General features: G+C 36.7%; 1 long non-coding RNA gene across 1 annotated transcript in view; it reads right to left on the bottom strand.

Moving 5' to 3' along the window:
* Positions 1–16149, bottom strand: part of LOC137229211 (uncharacterized) — a 640020-nt gene that overhangs the window by 580208 nt on the left and 43663 nt on the right. The window contains exon 3 of the long non-coding RNA XR_010945593.1: positions 11661–11735. This is a non-coding gene — a long non-coding RNA (uncharacterized lncRNA). The remainder of the gene's footprint in view (positions 1–11660; positions 11736–16149) is intronic.

The raw sequence follows: 16149 nt of genomic DNA, 5'->3' as shown, positions 1-16149 counted from the left end.
GTATCAGGGTGATGGTGGCCTCATAGAATGAGTTTGGGAGTGTTCCTTCCTCTGCAATTTTTTTGGAAGAGTTTGAGAAGGATGGGTGTTAGCTCTTCTCTAAATGTTTGATAGAATTCACCTGTGAAGCCATCTGGTCCTGGACTTTTGTTTGTTGGGAGATTTTTAATCACAGTTTCTATTTCATTACTTGCGATTGGTCTGTAGATATTTTCTAGTTCTTCCTGGTTCAGTCTTGGGAAGGTTATACCTTTCTAAGAATTTGTTCCTTTCTTCCAGGTTTTCCATTTTATTGGCATAGTGTTGCTTGCAGTAGTCTCTTAGGATGCTTTGTATTTCTACGGTGCCAGTTGTAACTTCTCCTTTTTCATTTCTAATTTTATTGAATTGAGTCCTCTCCCTCTTTTTCTTGATGAGTCTGGCTAATGGTTTATCAATTTTCTTTATCTTTTCAAAAAACCAGCTTTTAGTTTTACTGATCTTTGCTATTGTTTTCTTTGTTTCTATTTCATTTATTTCTGCTCTGATTTTTATGATTTCTTTCCTTCTACTAACTTTGCGTTTTGTTTGTTCTTCTTTCTCTAGTTTCTTTAGGTGTAAGGTTAGATTGTTTATATGAGATTTTTCTTGTCTCTTGAGGTAGGCTTGTATTGCCATAAACTTCTCTCTTAGAACTGCTTTTGCTTCATCCCATAAGTTTTTGATCATCGTGTTTTTGTTGTCATTTGTCTCTAGGTATTTTTTGATTTCCTCTTTGATTTCTTCAGTGATCTCTTGGTTATTTAGTAACATATTGTTTAGCCTCCATGTGTTTGTGTTTTTTACATTTTTTTCCCTTTTATTGATATCTAATCTAATAGCATTGTGGTCAGGAAAGATGCTTCATATTATTTCAATTTTCTTAAATTTACTGAGACTGGATTTGTGACCCAAGATGTGATCTATCCTGGAGAATGTTCCGTGCACACTTGAGAAGAAAGTGTAATCTGCTGTTTTTGGATGGAATGTCCTATAAATATCAATTAAATCTATCTCATCTATTGTGTCACTTAAAGCTTGCATTTCCTTATTAATTTCTGTTTGGATGATCTGTCCATTGGTGTAAGTGAGGTGTTAAAGCCCCCACTATTATTGTGTTACTGTAGATTTCCTCTTTTATAGCTGTTAGCAGTTGCCTTGTGTATTGAGGTGCTCCTATGTTGGATGCATATATGTTTATAATTGTTACATCTTCTTCTTGGATTGATCCCTTGATCATTATGTAGTGTCCTTCCTTGTCTCTTGTAACATTCTTTATTTTAAAGTCTATTTTATCTGATATGAGTATTGCCACTCCAGCTTTCTTTAGATTTCCATTTGCATGGAATATCTTTTCCCATGCCCTCACTTTCAGTCTCTATGTGTACCTAGGTCTGAATTGGTCTCTTGTAGACAGCATATATATGGGCCTTGTTTTTGTATCCATTCAGCCAGTCTGGGTCTTTTGGTTGGAGCATTTAATCCATTCACATTTAAGGTAATTATCTAAGTGTATGTTCCTATTACCATTTTGTTAATTGTCATGGGTTTGTTTTTGTAGGTCCTTTTCTTCTCTTGTGTTTCCCACTTAGAGAAGTTCCTTTAGCATTTGTTGTAGAGCTGGTTTGGTGGTGCTGAATTCTCTTAGCATTTGCTTGTCTGTAAAGCTTTTGGTTTCTCCGTGGTACCTGAATGATATCCCTGCCAGGTAGAGTAATCTTGGTTGTAGGTTCTTCCCTTCCATCACTTTAAATATGTCATGCCACTCCCTTCTGGCTTGTGGAGTTTCTGCTGAGAAATCAGCTGTTAACCTTATGGGAGTTCCCTTGTATGTTATTTGTCATTTTTCCCTTGTTGCTTTCAATAACTTTTCTTTGCCTTTAATTTTTGCCAATTTGATTATTATGTGTCTCGGCATGTTTCTCCTTGGGTTTATCTTGCCTGGGACTCTCTGCACTTCCTGGACTTGGCTGGCTATTTCCTTTTCCACGTTAGGGAAGTTTTCGACTATAACCTCTTCAAATATTTTCTCGGGTTCTTTCTCTCTCTCTTCTCCTTCTGGGACCCCTATAATGTGAATGTTGTTGTGTTTACTGTCGTCCCAGAGGTTTCTTAGGCTGCCTTCATTTCTTTTCATTCTTTTTTCTGTATTCTGTTCTGCAGCAGTGAATTCTACCATTTTGCCTTCCAGGTCACTTATCCTTTCTTCTGCCTCAGTTATTCTGCTATTGATTCCTTCTAATGTAGTTTTCATTTCAGTTATTGTGTTATTTATCTCTGTTTGTTTGTTCTTTAAATCTTCTAGGTGTTTGTTATTTAATTCTTCTAGGTCTTTGTTAAACATTTCTTGCATCTTCTCAATCTTTGGCTCCATTCTTTCCTGAGGTCCTGGGTCATCTTCATTATAATTATTCTGAATTCTTTTTTTAGAAGGTTGCCTATCTCCACTTCATTTAGTTGTTTTTCTGGGGTTTTATCTTGTTCCTTCATCTGGTACATAGCCCTCTACCTTTTCATCTTGTCTATCTTTCTGTGAATATAGTTTTTGTTCCACAGGCTGCAGGACTGTAGTTCTTCTTGCTTCTACTGTCTGCCCTCTGGTGGATGAGGCTATCTAAGAGGCTTGTGCCAGTTTCCTGATGGGAGGACTGGTGGTGGGTAGAGCTGGCTGTTGCTCTGGTGGGCAGAGCTCAGTAAAACTTTAATCCACTTGTCTGCTGATGGGTGGGCCTGGGTTCCCTCCCTGTTGGTTGTTTAGCCTGAGGGGACCCAACACTGGAGCCTACCCTGGCTCTTTGGTGGGGCTAATGGCAGACTCTGGGAGGGCTCGTGCCAAGGAGTACTTCCCAGGACTTCTGCTGCCAGTGTCCTTGTCCTCACAGTGAGACACAGCCACACCCTGCCTCTGCAGGAGACCCTCCAACACTAGCAGGTAGGTCTAGTTCAGTCTCCTATGGGGTCACTGCTCCTTTCCTGCGTCCTGATGCGCATACTACTTTGTGTGTCCCCTCCACGAATGGAGTCTCTGTTTCCCCCAGTCCTGTCGATGTCCTGCAGTCTAATCCCGCTAGCCTTCAAAGTCTGATTCTCTAGGATATCCTCCTCCTATTGCCAGACCCCCAGGTTGGGAAGCCTGACATGGGGCTCAGATCCTTCACTCCAGTGGGTGGACTTCTGTGGTATAAGTGTTCTCCAGTTTGTGAGTCACCCACCCAGCAGTTACGGGATTTGATTTTATTGTGATTGCACCCCTCCTACCATCTCATTGTGGCTTCTCCTTTGTCTTTGGATGTGGGGTATCTTTTTTGGTGAATTCCAGTGTCTTCCTGTCGATGATTGTTCAGCAGTTTGTTGTGATTCTGGTGCTCTCGCAAGAAGGAGTGAGAGCACATCCTTCTATTCTGCCACCTTGAACCAATCTCGCATTCAGTGTTATTTTCAATCACACCTTCAGTAAAATATATACCTGACACTTCCTTCAAAGACAGCACATAGAAATTCTGAAAGCTGCCTGCAAACCTGCGGTTGAGGATTTCCACACCTCTGGAGCCTGAGTGCTCAAAATATCTAACTTCTCAGGGCAATCTCCGTGCTAAATCAGAGATTACCAGGAACAGGGCCCTACTCATTTCAGAATATCAATAGTGTTTTTTATGCTGTTTTTTTTCCTGTGAACAAATATGTATTGACTTCTTACTGTGTACTAAGTACTGTTGTCACTTAGAATATATATAAATTTTAAAAACATATCACCTATTTTCAAGGTTATCTCAATGTAGTTAGAAAGAGAGAAAGACATGTAAATAAACAAATGCAATAAAGAGAGTATTGTACATATAAGTATCCACATGGTATCAGAAATATACAAGGGGAAAAAGTATCAATTCTGCCAGAAAATATCAGAATAGTATGTATAGAGTCAGAAACACTTTAATTAAGTTGTAAATAATAATAGCAATGAGAACAGCAGCAAGGCAGGTGAAATGTACTATGCTTATCTCACTTAATCCTCTTGACATCCTATATGATAGGTACTATTATTATCCCAACTTTACAAATTAGAAACTGAGGAACAGTGCGATTAATTAACATTAACCCATAGCTAGTAAACAACGGAGCTGAGACTTGAACCCAGGGTTTTCTGACTCCAGAGCAGACATCCTTAAATATTGCAGTATCAGAAATATTTCAGATGACACACATGCTGTTAGGAGAGGGAAACTTAGGGAAAGAGACCTAAAGAGAGAGAGAGAGAGAAATTAAATACAATAATTTCTCTGGGTAAGTGGTAATATCCCTAACAGAAAACTGAATATGAGAAGCGAAGCAAAGATGTAGTGAAAATAAGAAAGATGATGTGCCAGATTTTGACCATACTGAATTTTAGTGCCTGTGAGACATCCAGGGGCAATGCCTAGGAGTCACAGGATGTATGAGTCAGAGTTTAGGAGACATGCTGAGCTCAGGCATGCAGTTTACTCTCTAGGTCCCAGATGTGTCTCACCTACATGCACATTTGAAATATAAAAGTGGTTAAAACTATGCTTCTAAGAAGAATGTATAGTATGAGAAGAGGGGCAACAATAGGGATCTGAGAAATATCATTATTTAGACTAAAATAGAATAGTAGTTAAAAATCCCGTTTTATGAGCTCTCACAATCTCTGTGTACTTTTTCTTTATAATATTATCAATGGTGCAAATTTACAATTGTTGACAACTTATTTGAATAATTTCTTGTACTCAATGAGTCAAGCCCCCTGGGCTTAGGGGTTAGCTTTTGCTAACCATTCATTATATTTCAAGCACTTAGCATGATGTCAGCACATGATAGGTGCTCAATACTGAATAAATGAGGAAGGGAAACAGATAAACTCGTTAGAAATGTGGAAAGAGAGGCATGATAGAGTGCTGTCAAGAGATTCCAAGGTTTCTAGCATAGAATATACAGTTAGAATAGAAATGAATCTTTGAAAACCATTTGGCCATCCTCACTATAACACAAGAAGAAGCACTATAACAAGAGAGCAGAAAGCCCTAAGAGGGCAATAACCTAGATGAAACTGAAAAATAACTGAGTAAAATAAGGGAGAATTAAAAGAAATCTAAAAGTACAACACAGGATCAATATGTCTATTGGAAGCAATAAATGGAAGAATAGACACTGCAAAAACCTGTTATTGAAATATATAGGGCAAACTTGAGAAGCTTCATCAAAAATATAGAGGAAAAGGAAAGGCATTAAAGCTATGCAAATACTAAGAATAAAAAATGGACACTCAACGTAACAATCATGGATATCCTTTAAAATAAGCAAAACAATTAAACAGAAGCAACGTCAAAATTATAATTGATGAAAACTTTTCTGAATTAAAAAAAATGAATATGCAAATAGATGTGGCTCACCAGATCTAAATAAAATCTAAGAAAGGTATTCTACATGCAAACACTCCTGAGTAAATTCTTGAGTTACCAACAGAAATAAAAATCCTCTGATAATCCAGAAATTTCCTTTAAATAGAAATGTATAAACTACTCTTAAAATAAAATAAACATGGTGAATAATGCATACATTAATAATGATAAATTGTATCCAAACCTCTAGTTTTTAATCAACTAGACATGTTGTAAGGAAAAGAGAAGAGGAGAGGGTTTCAGATGCAACTTCAAAATGTTTAATAAAATTCTTTATCTCACTTTCAGGGGACTTCAAAGATCCTATTTCATTCCTGACTTTGATAACTAGATAAATATAGCTTCAAAGAACTGCCTCCCTCCGTGTCCCAATCAATTCCAAAAAGCAGAAACTGCACAGTTCACATTTTCTAACTGCAATCCACTAAGGCTTGAAACCTTTTTTTAAAAATGTTTAACGGAGAAAAATTAAATCTTGGTAACTGAAAATACTCTTAACATTCTCCTAAATAACCACTGATTCAAAGCCAATCTATAATGAGAGACTACTTGAAAAATAATAAAAATGGGGCCATAATATCAAAACCTGTCATTGATTTCCAGGTCTGATTTCAGATGTAAATTCAAAGTTTTCAATGCTTTTTCAGCATTATTTGTAATATTAAAAATTGAAACAGCATAACAAAAATAAGGCAATAGTTATTATTCAAATATTAAAACATATTTTTAAATATTTTTAAATGGCATAGAAAAAAGTTCACAAAATAATATAATGTGTAAAATGCAGTATCAAAAACTAAGTATATTATCATATGTGGTTAAGTGAGAGGTGACATGCAATAATAACTTCTCTGAAAATTCAGAGAGAATTAGAAAGTAAAGGAATAGAGAAATAACTGCATAAATATATCTGAGAAAAGCAAAGTTTTTGACCAAATATACTTTCTATATGTCAAATCATTTTTAAAAAAAGTTTAGATCTGGCTGATGTATATTTTAAACGTCTTACCCTCAATACAATTTTCTAAACAAGCATATAAAATTTTCAGTACTCAGTGTGTTGATATTATTTTCTTTTCAATATGCTAAAATTAATCTACTATGATTGTGACCAATCTTAGGAAAAATCATACATCTAATCTCTACGGAGTTGTAACAGAGACAAATGATTTGATCTCCATGGACATAGATGTCATTGCATATTCTAAAGATAAGTTTTAAGAACAAGAACTGAAAATGGATAGACCATAGTAGGTCAAATCTCATTATAACTATCTCTAAAAAAACCTATGAGACAAAACAAAGTTAATAGTAGTGAGTGAGTAAAAAGATACCTATTTACTGACCTCAGAGGGTGGAAAATGTAGCTGTAGGAACAAATGCATGAGAAAAAAATTATTTAAAAATGCAGTAAGAAACTCTTATTCTAGAGACTTTGTTACATTGACCAGGTATGTTGATCTTTTGTGATCAACTTTCTAATTCAAAAATCAATTTATGTGTAGATTATAAAGACTGCTGGTATTCGAACTGGGCTCCTAAAAAGTCAGTATCATTCTGGGGGACCACATAAAGGATGTGCAGTTAGGAATCTAGTTCCTCATTCCTCACCCCATCCCAGTGTAAGCAAAGCAATTCTGATTTTATCATTTTTACATAATGAGGTTCAATATAATAGCTTACTGACAGGTTCAATATAATATACTGTTGTCCAAAGAACAACAAACAAAGCTTGAAAGTAGCTGCTAATTATTTCACTAAAGCAAACTACTCAGGTTAAAATATCATATAATATGCACATATAATCTTTAAATTTTACCAAGGGTATTGTGGGAAGGTCTTTCTGCACAAGTGACATTTGATCTAAGATGTGCAGAATGAAAAGCAACAACTATTCAAAGAATTCAGGGAAGAGCATTCCATGCCATAGGAATAATCAGGGCAGAAGCCCTGAGTCAGTAAAGGGTAGACAACAGTTTCAAGGAAGAAAAAAGACAGCAAGTGTGGCTGAATTACTGCACATGAAGGGGAAAGTGGAACAGATGATGCTGGATCAGCAGGTGGGTTTCAGATAGTCAGGGCCTTGCAGGCCACAGTAAAGAGTTTGTATTTTATTCCACAAGCAATGAGAAGTCACCAAAGGACATGAGCAGGGGAGTCTTTATGAAAAATTACTGTGGCTTCTATGTGATAATGGATTGTAAGGGAGCAAGAGGAGGAAAAAGAAACCAGTTTACAGATAGCACTAGAGTTAAAGGGGGAAAGCATGGTATCTTGTCTTAGGGTGACAGCAATGGAGTTACAGAGACATGGATATATTTTGAAGACAGAATCTTCCTGAATTCACTGGTGGACTGGATGTGGTAGATAAGGAAAGAGAAAAATCAAAGATATTTCCCCTAATTTTGTGGACAATGGATAGTGCCATCGACTGAGACAGTGAACACTGGAGGGGAGATAAGTCTGGTGAAAAACATCAAGAGATCTGTTTTGGACATATTAAGTTTGAGACGCCTGTTTGACAACCCAGTAGATAAGCAGGTAGCCAGATATTTTAATAGTAATAACAACAATAATAATAATAGCTAAGAACTATTGAGCACTTCTATTACATAAGAGCTACTATTCTGAGTGTTTTACATCTATCACTTACATTATAATTTATCCCTTAAAACAACTTATGAAGTAAATACTATTAATACTATCCTTATTTTATAAATGGGAAACTAAGGCACAGAGAGAATAAGTAACTGGGTCATACAATTGTATGGAGCTGGAAACTAAGCCCAGATGGTCAGGCCCCAAGGTCCATCATCTTAACTTCTACTCTTCATGGCTCACAGGACTCTGGGGCCGAGGAAAGCAGTCTCAGTTATAAACAGATATTTAAGAGTTATTCATTAATTCATCAACTTTTTCATTCAAAATGTATTAATTGAGCACAAGCTCTGTTTGTGCCAAGCTCTGCTCTAATCAATAAAACAGATAAAAGTCTGGAGGAAACTCACAATACATCAGATGGTTATGAGTGTTATGAAGAAAACTAAAAATGTGTAAGGACAGTAGAAGTTCCTAGAGTTGGAGTATTATTTTATATAGCAACGCCAAGATGGTCTCTCTGAGAAGGTGACATTTGAGCAAAAAGATAAAGTGAAGGTGCAAGCTGTGCATGTACCTTGATAGATGGAAGTATCACAGTAACTACAAAGGCCCTGGGGCAGAAGTACACTTAGCATGTTCCACCTTCCAGTACTAGGACCTAAAGAGGGCCTTTGAACTTGACCTATGCCTGACAGCATTCCTCCTTAAGGGGGAAATATGTTCCTGGATATGGGGTGCAGGGAGTTGCAGGAAAGGGGTGGGGGGGTGGTGAGGTAGGAGGTGGAGGGCAAGAATAGCAAAGAGCAGAGCCCTGGGGTCCCCCTACCAGTCTATATGCCCCAGTTTGCTTAACCAGTTTTCTGCCTTCTTCTATTATGACTAAGTATCTACCTTAAAAATATTCTTAGAACTAGAAACATTCCACACTCTTTCCATTCTTTTCCCTTCCAACCTGCCTCAGGTTAAACTCTCCCCTACAATCCAGCTCTGAAACCATGTCTTGCTCACTTCAATATCTGCTGACAAACTTCTTGGATGCGAACTGCCTGCCTATCTGGACATCTAAGATTACTGATGTTGAATTATCTCTCATTGCACATTGTCACTGAACACTGTTAGACCCTCCAGGAAGGACTCTTTGCCTACTCATTGACAGAAATTCTGGATATCATTTTTGCCTCCTACTGGATTTCCTCCCAGCACCTGCAACTGCTCATGTACTCCAAACACCTGCTCTATTCCTATAGTTCAATCTAATTTCAGATTTCTATTCTGCTTATACAGCACTATCCTGTTACAGTAGATAGGCAATAACTGGCCATACCTAAACTACATCTATAGCTATTCTTAGAATTGATTTGAAAATGTTATTTACCATTATTGAAAAGAGTAAAGCAACTATTACTTCAAACTGTGAGACCCTGGAGAGCAGTGTTATGTCTTAATTGCTTTTAATCCCCAAGGCCTAGCCCACCCCTGGCATAGAGTAGATGTTCAGTAAATGTTTTTAGATGGACAGAATAAATGAGTGACACTTTCAGGCATTTGCAAACTAAGCTAAATGCCATGGGGATGGTAGCACAGTCCTGCCTAACTGACTTTATTTTTCAAGTGGTAACATTAGACCAACAATTTTTCCAAATTTTCACCAATCAAGCTGACTTACTATAGGCTTTTGCTACTGCCCTCTCCAAAAGAAAGGCAAGAGTGATCAACCTATAATTTAGAGGTTCAAGGATTGTCACTAACATCTTTTGAGGATATGTCCTGAGTCATGAGGTGGAAGGAACTAAAAGTGGACCCTGGGATAACAAAATTAGCTTCTTTCTAAGGTAAATGGAGACTTTTTCTAGTGTCGTAATGCCTTCATGACATTTCCCAGGCACCTGAATGATCTGATCGTTTCTCTTGCCAAGGGTTTTCTCAAGAGGAAAAAAAAAAAGGTAAATAAAAGAGGTCTGTCCATTTCGTAATAAATTGCCTTGAGTTCCATATGGATGTTTGCATTTAAAAGGTAATGGTTTTAAATGGCAATTACAAGGATTGATATGAGTTCTTAATAGGCAGAAAGGTAGTCAGATATGTTTAAATAATTTACATATTTATATCACAAGTCATGGGGGAAAAATAATCTTACTTAAAACTGGCCAAAAAAAAAATGGCAAAAATGAAACTACCTAGGAACTATTGTAGGCTTAAAGCATCATACTGGCTGTATGACCATGACATCAGTTACTAATGTTTAAATGTCATTTAAAAATGAATTGCTATGGTTTTTAACAAAAGACCTCTGTTTTGCCTGGTTTTCTTCTTACTCCACTTATTCATCAATCATTACCGAGAGCCAGCTATGTAACAAGCACTCTACTAAGCACTAATAATAGACAGAAGCACAATGGCTCTAACCTCAAGAATTCTTATTCCAGTTAAGTAAAAACTGTTATGAGCCATTGTAATTATTATCTCATATTTTACTAAATTAACAAGGCTGACCAGCTAGTTGGGAGACAGAGAGACCCAATCAACTTGCTAATTCAACAATTTGTGGTACAATATATGGATTATCTATATAGGTTATCTCTCCTCCATTTCAGTCCTGCTGCTTAATATTTCACTTTTTACTACTCAATAACATGCTCATGAGAAAATGGGCTAGGAAAATTAAAAGAGGTTAGCTAAATTATTCTTCAACTGATAGATTAGGAAGAAAGATTTTCATGTTTAACTGATAAATATATATGTATAAAATCCTTTTGTATGTATATCCATAAGAAAAAAATAATAGCCCAAAAGAAATATAAATAAAAGATATAAACTGATAATTCACAGAAGATGTTCAGCCTTATTATAGTAAAGAGATGTGACTTTAAACAGTAAGATGCCATGTTTCACCTGCTGCACTGATAACATTTTCAAACTTGATAATGTCTAGATGCTAAGAATATGACCAAAACAAGGTCTCATATATTACTGTAGGAGCAAACAATTTAGACAATGTTTTAGGAAGAGAATTTGGCAATATTTACCAAAAATTTAAATGCATATATTTTTCGCTCAGTAATTCTACTTTTAGAAGTCCATCCTACTTACACCATCTCTCAGAACAAGAGGCTGTTCATTTAGGCTTTGTTTCTAATAGCAAAACTAGAAATAATCTGAATTATGATCTTTTAAAAAAGGGGAATGGCTAAATAAAACATTTCACATACCATATAATACTATGTAGTGATTTAAAGTAATGAGGCTAAGCTTGTGTACTGACATGGAATGATATCCCTTATATAGCTTTAAATAAATGGAAAGCAAGTTGCAAATGATGTTCTATATGAATCCATTTTTTTGAAAAAAAAAGCTAACAAGCCTATATGTGCATGTGTTTATGTGTTTATGTTTAGAATAAGTCTAGAAGGATATTTATGAACCATTACGGTAGACTCTCTATGAAGAATGAGATTGTAGCACGAGAAGGGAGGAATAGCACATGTGTACATCATTTGATTGTCACTAATGCCTATTACTTTAAAACTTCTTTATATTTTAACCACTCTTTTCCTCTCCATTAGCAGAGGAGGAAAAATTTTTTAAATTTAGATAAGAAGCTGAAACCACAGTGTAAAAAGTACTCACCATGATCTTCAGGTTCTGTGTTTGTATTGATGCATATATGGGAAGCCTCTGCCCTAAAATCCCATGCTTTGACACCTGAAGCAGAGAGAGATGCTACCTGTGAGTACTGTTGTTTGTTGCTGTTGTTGTTTTGTTGTTCCTTTAGCACTCTGGGGGAGCTGTATGGCATTTCTCAACCCGGTCACTACAAGTTGGTTAACAACACTGCCACAAACCTCCTGGGGGGTGCAACATGGCAGACAGGCAGGTAGGAAAACTAGGAGAAAAAAGAACTCCTGAAAACATCCTGAAATAGTGTCATCCTGTTACGGAGTCCAAGCTTGTACTGCTCCCCATACAACAGGCCAATAAATAAAGAGATGAGTTGTTGGGGCAAGGAACAGCAACCTTATTTGGAAAGGTTGGAAAGGCAGCAGACCAAGAAGATGGTAGACTACTGTCCCAAAGAACCATCTTACCCAAGTTAGAATTCAGGCTGCTTTTATACTAAAAGGGGAGGGGGTGTGGTTGGTTGTTGAAAACTTCTTGGGTGTCAGAATCCTTTGTTCTTCCATCTGTCCACTTAGGTCAGGTCATGATGTTCATGTAAACCTCCAACAAGACAAATGTTATTCTCTGTTCTATAACTTTTTACTTCTATATGAATGGAAAAGTGTTATGTTGCTACCTTTAAAGGTCAGCCTTGAGAATGGGCTATCCAGTATATTTCAAGCTGTAGGCAACATTCTTAACTTATAGCAAGAACAATAGAATACAAAGGTTAAATTTAAAGAAACAGATCCACTATGGAGTCAGATTTATTCTTCCTTATTACAATCCTGTATAAGTAAAAGCATTAATTATTCACAAATGCTAAGTTATATTTAAACATGAGAATTAACAAATGAACAACTAATGAACTTAAATTCTACCATTCTTTTTTTTTTTGGCTGCACCACACAGCTTGCAGAATCTTAGTTCCCTAACCAGGGACTAAACCCGCACCCTCAGCAGTGAAAGCACAGAGTCCTAACCACTGGACCACCAAGGAATTCCCTAACTCATGAATTTAAAATTGTAGGCGTAGAATCCATTTCCATATAGGGAAATATATGCACAAATAATAATAAAACTGGCTTTAAATCCCAGTTATTTTTCCTTTATTCTACTATTTTATGCTTTCCTATAGAATTGAGCTACATACTTTCACTCCAAACAAATCGCTGTTGTACAGAAATCTATAAGAAATGTAGCTGCCTTTTGAACCTTAATTTTACCTTAACCTACTTAAGAATTCTTTCTTTTCATTACATTGTAGATATCTTTTTTCAGTCTTAACCAATTTGTGAGTTGGTGTTCACTTCTTGACCTACATATCTTTTGGTGTTTTTAAACACGAATGATTAAACAAGAAAACTCTATGAATCAAAAAGATTGGCTTCAAATCCTGACTCAGCAACTTCTAGTTGTGTGTTTTGGACAAGGTATTTAAGACTCAATTTCCTCATCTGTTACATAGTTAATAGTGGTGCTTACTTTAGTTGTCCATGTGGATTCCCTAAGAGAATGCAGGTAAAGGGCATCCCACACTGTAAGTGTTTACTGAAGTATTATTATAACCACTCCCCTCAAATAGATAATGTAGTTGTGCATTAGCTCACACATGATGTTACAAGGTTAGTCTTTATCTTAAATAAGAAATGCAAAACATATTACACTAAGTGAGAGCTGTTTAAAAACAAACAACTTTATCTAATTGTCTGAATTCTTTTAAATACCTTTAAAAATGCCTGGAAATACTTTCTTCTAAAATTTTAAATTTTAAATGTTGGCAGGAGTCACACAGATGAATGGCAGTCTGCAGAGGCTATAGTACACCCCTTTCCATTCTGACAGATTTAATGTGAGCCAGGCTTCTAATATTACCAGTCCTCCCCAGCAGGCCCCCAACCATGTTCTCAGTGGAGCTTGATTAGAGAGAAACAAATAAGACAGGCAAATGTAGACACAATTAGATGACAGGGTTAATTCCCATTTCCCAAGCCTGGAAATAGTCTGCTGCGTTGTTCCCATTCTCCTCCACTGGCAACTCTGTACTCAAGAATGGGAGAGAACTTGGTGTTTCCCTCCAGCAGTTGGCCCAGATGCACTCCCCAAGAACTGCTGTTTCATCCTTCTTGAGGTATGGGGTGAAATGTTATACAACCTAAGAAGGGGGCGCACAGCCAAAAGCTGCATTGCCCAATTCGATGTTACCGAAGACTCAAAAGTGGGACACAAAAGACCCTTGCAACTTTATCCTCATGAGGCATACCTGAGGTATGCAAGTACACAAAAGCATTATTGAATTGTAGGATTCTCCTTGTAAGATTATAACAAGATTGCTTTTGTGAAGTATTTTTCAGGCTACTAGATATTTCTTTCTAAAAGTAGCTACTTATAAGATCTTGAGATAGGCAAATTCTGCAAGAGTTCTTCTTCCTAGCATCTTAAAACAACACTGCATTTCTTTTTCCAAATTACGTAAGTTGACAGCCATATTGTTAAATTAAATGATGGCAGCCTTAATAATGTTCTTTTTTTTAAAATTTATTTATTTTATTTATTTATTTTTGGCTGCGTTGGGTCTTCATTGCTGCACAGGCTTCTCATTGCAGTGGCTTCTCTTGCTGTGGCGCATGGGCTTAGTTGGTCCATGGCATGTGGGATCTTCCCGGAACAGGGCTCAAACCTGTGTCCCCTGCATCAGCAGGTGGATTCTTAACCACTGTGCCACCAGAGAAGTCCCTATAATGTTTTTATTTTCAGTCATGTGATTATTGTTCTACATTTTACCTTCTTCCTAAGAGCAACATGATCAGTACAATATATCTTTTCTCCAGAAAAGTTTAACAGCTTCCAGAATTTTCTTGGATATTCTACAATAATTATTATAATAGTAGTAACAGTGGCTAACATTTATTGTGAGATTACTAATGACAAACACCATTCTAAGTGCTTTACATAAATTAACTTACATAATCTTCATAACAACCCTACCAAGTAGGCACTATTATTATTCCCATTTTACAGAGGAAGGAACTAAAGCACAGAGAGGTTTAGTAATTTCCCATAGTTACAGCTGGTAGCTGGGGAAACCTGAATTCAAACCCCAGCAGTCTGGCTCCAGAGTCTGCATTCCGAAATTCTAGGCCATGCTGCCTGGCTATCCACAAACAAGATGCACCTGTGATCAGACAAGGGTCTGATGAAGGTAAACACTGCAGTATTGGTTCTTGTTACATTGCAAGCTATGCTAACCACTACCCCCACAAGCTTCACCCCCAAAAATGAACAGTGAAGGAAATAAAAGCCCATTTCAAATATGCATATTTTTAAAATCTTACGTTTTTCTGAATAGTATATGGTTGTGCCGTTTTGATTCATATTTCTACCTTCTAAAAATACAGCAGACATGTATTCATTTTAAAAATTTACTCTGAATTTTGTAAAAGTCCAAGATATGACACTTTATCCAATGTATTCTGAGACCATAAAATAGCATTAGTGTATAAGATCAATTATTCTGATTCACCCTAAAGTCTTACAAGACCTCAGGCTCAGCATACATCCTTCTGAACACTCCAGGAAACCTCCAAATCCTTGGAATCCTCTGAATCAGAGGTTGCCGACACATTTCTAGAGGGTCCATGCAGGTAATTTTAATACATAAATCTTATGGAGTATAATATAATCAGGAGTGGGGGAACCTAGGGTTAACTAGAGAGGGCACATCCCATGTAAGAACATTCAAATTCAATTTTTTTTAAATCATGTGTCAATCACATAAAATATGGCTAAGAATACATTCTGCTCTAAATGGAATAGCAAAGCAATATGCTTCTTGGCCTGACCAATCTGGCCAGTACATCTGATACGATGTACTCTTTTCTATAATCGCTTGTTTATTAGCTATCAATCTCCCAGTATAAGTTCCCTGAAGGGACAGAGTCTCTTTCACCCTTATATTCATTTAGTCATTCAAAAAATAGTTTTTAAGCTCCTACTAAATACCATTATTTTAGAAACTGGGCATATAGCAGTGAACAAAACAAGTGAATTCTCTGTACACATGCCTTTTTGATCTTATGGGGAGATACAGAATAAATGTATAAATAAATAAGAAAAATCAGACTATGTTGCATGGTAATAAGAAATAAGGAACATAAGGTAGATAGGACAGAGGGTTTTGGGGTGGGAGTGAGGGTTGATATTTTATAAATGATAACAGAGATCTCTCCAAGAAGGTGACATTTGAGCAAAGACATAAAAGAAATGGTGAGTGATCCACATAGATATCCAGGAAGAGCTTTCCAGACAAAAGGAACATTAAGCACATACGTCCTTGAGTACAAAGTGTTTTGCCTGATTGAAGAACAGCAAAGAACCCAGTGTGGCTGAAGAGGAGGAAGCAAGGGCAGGAATAGGAATTTGCAGAGAAAGGTAAGAGAAGGGGGAGCTGTTCATGCAG

The sequence above is a fragment of the Pseudorca crassidens genome, chromosome 8, assembly GCF_039906515.1.
Source record: "Pseudorca crassidens isolate mPseCra1 chromosome 8, mPseCra1.hap1, whole genome shotgun sequence".
Taxonomy (NCBI): Eukaryota; Metazoa; Chordata; class Mammalia; order Artiodactyla; family Delphinidae; genus Pseudorca; species Pseudorca crassidens.
This window is presented reverse-complemented; position numbering and strand designations above follow the sequence as displayed.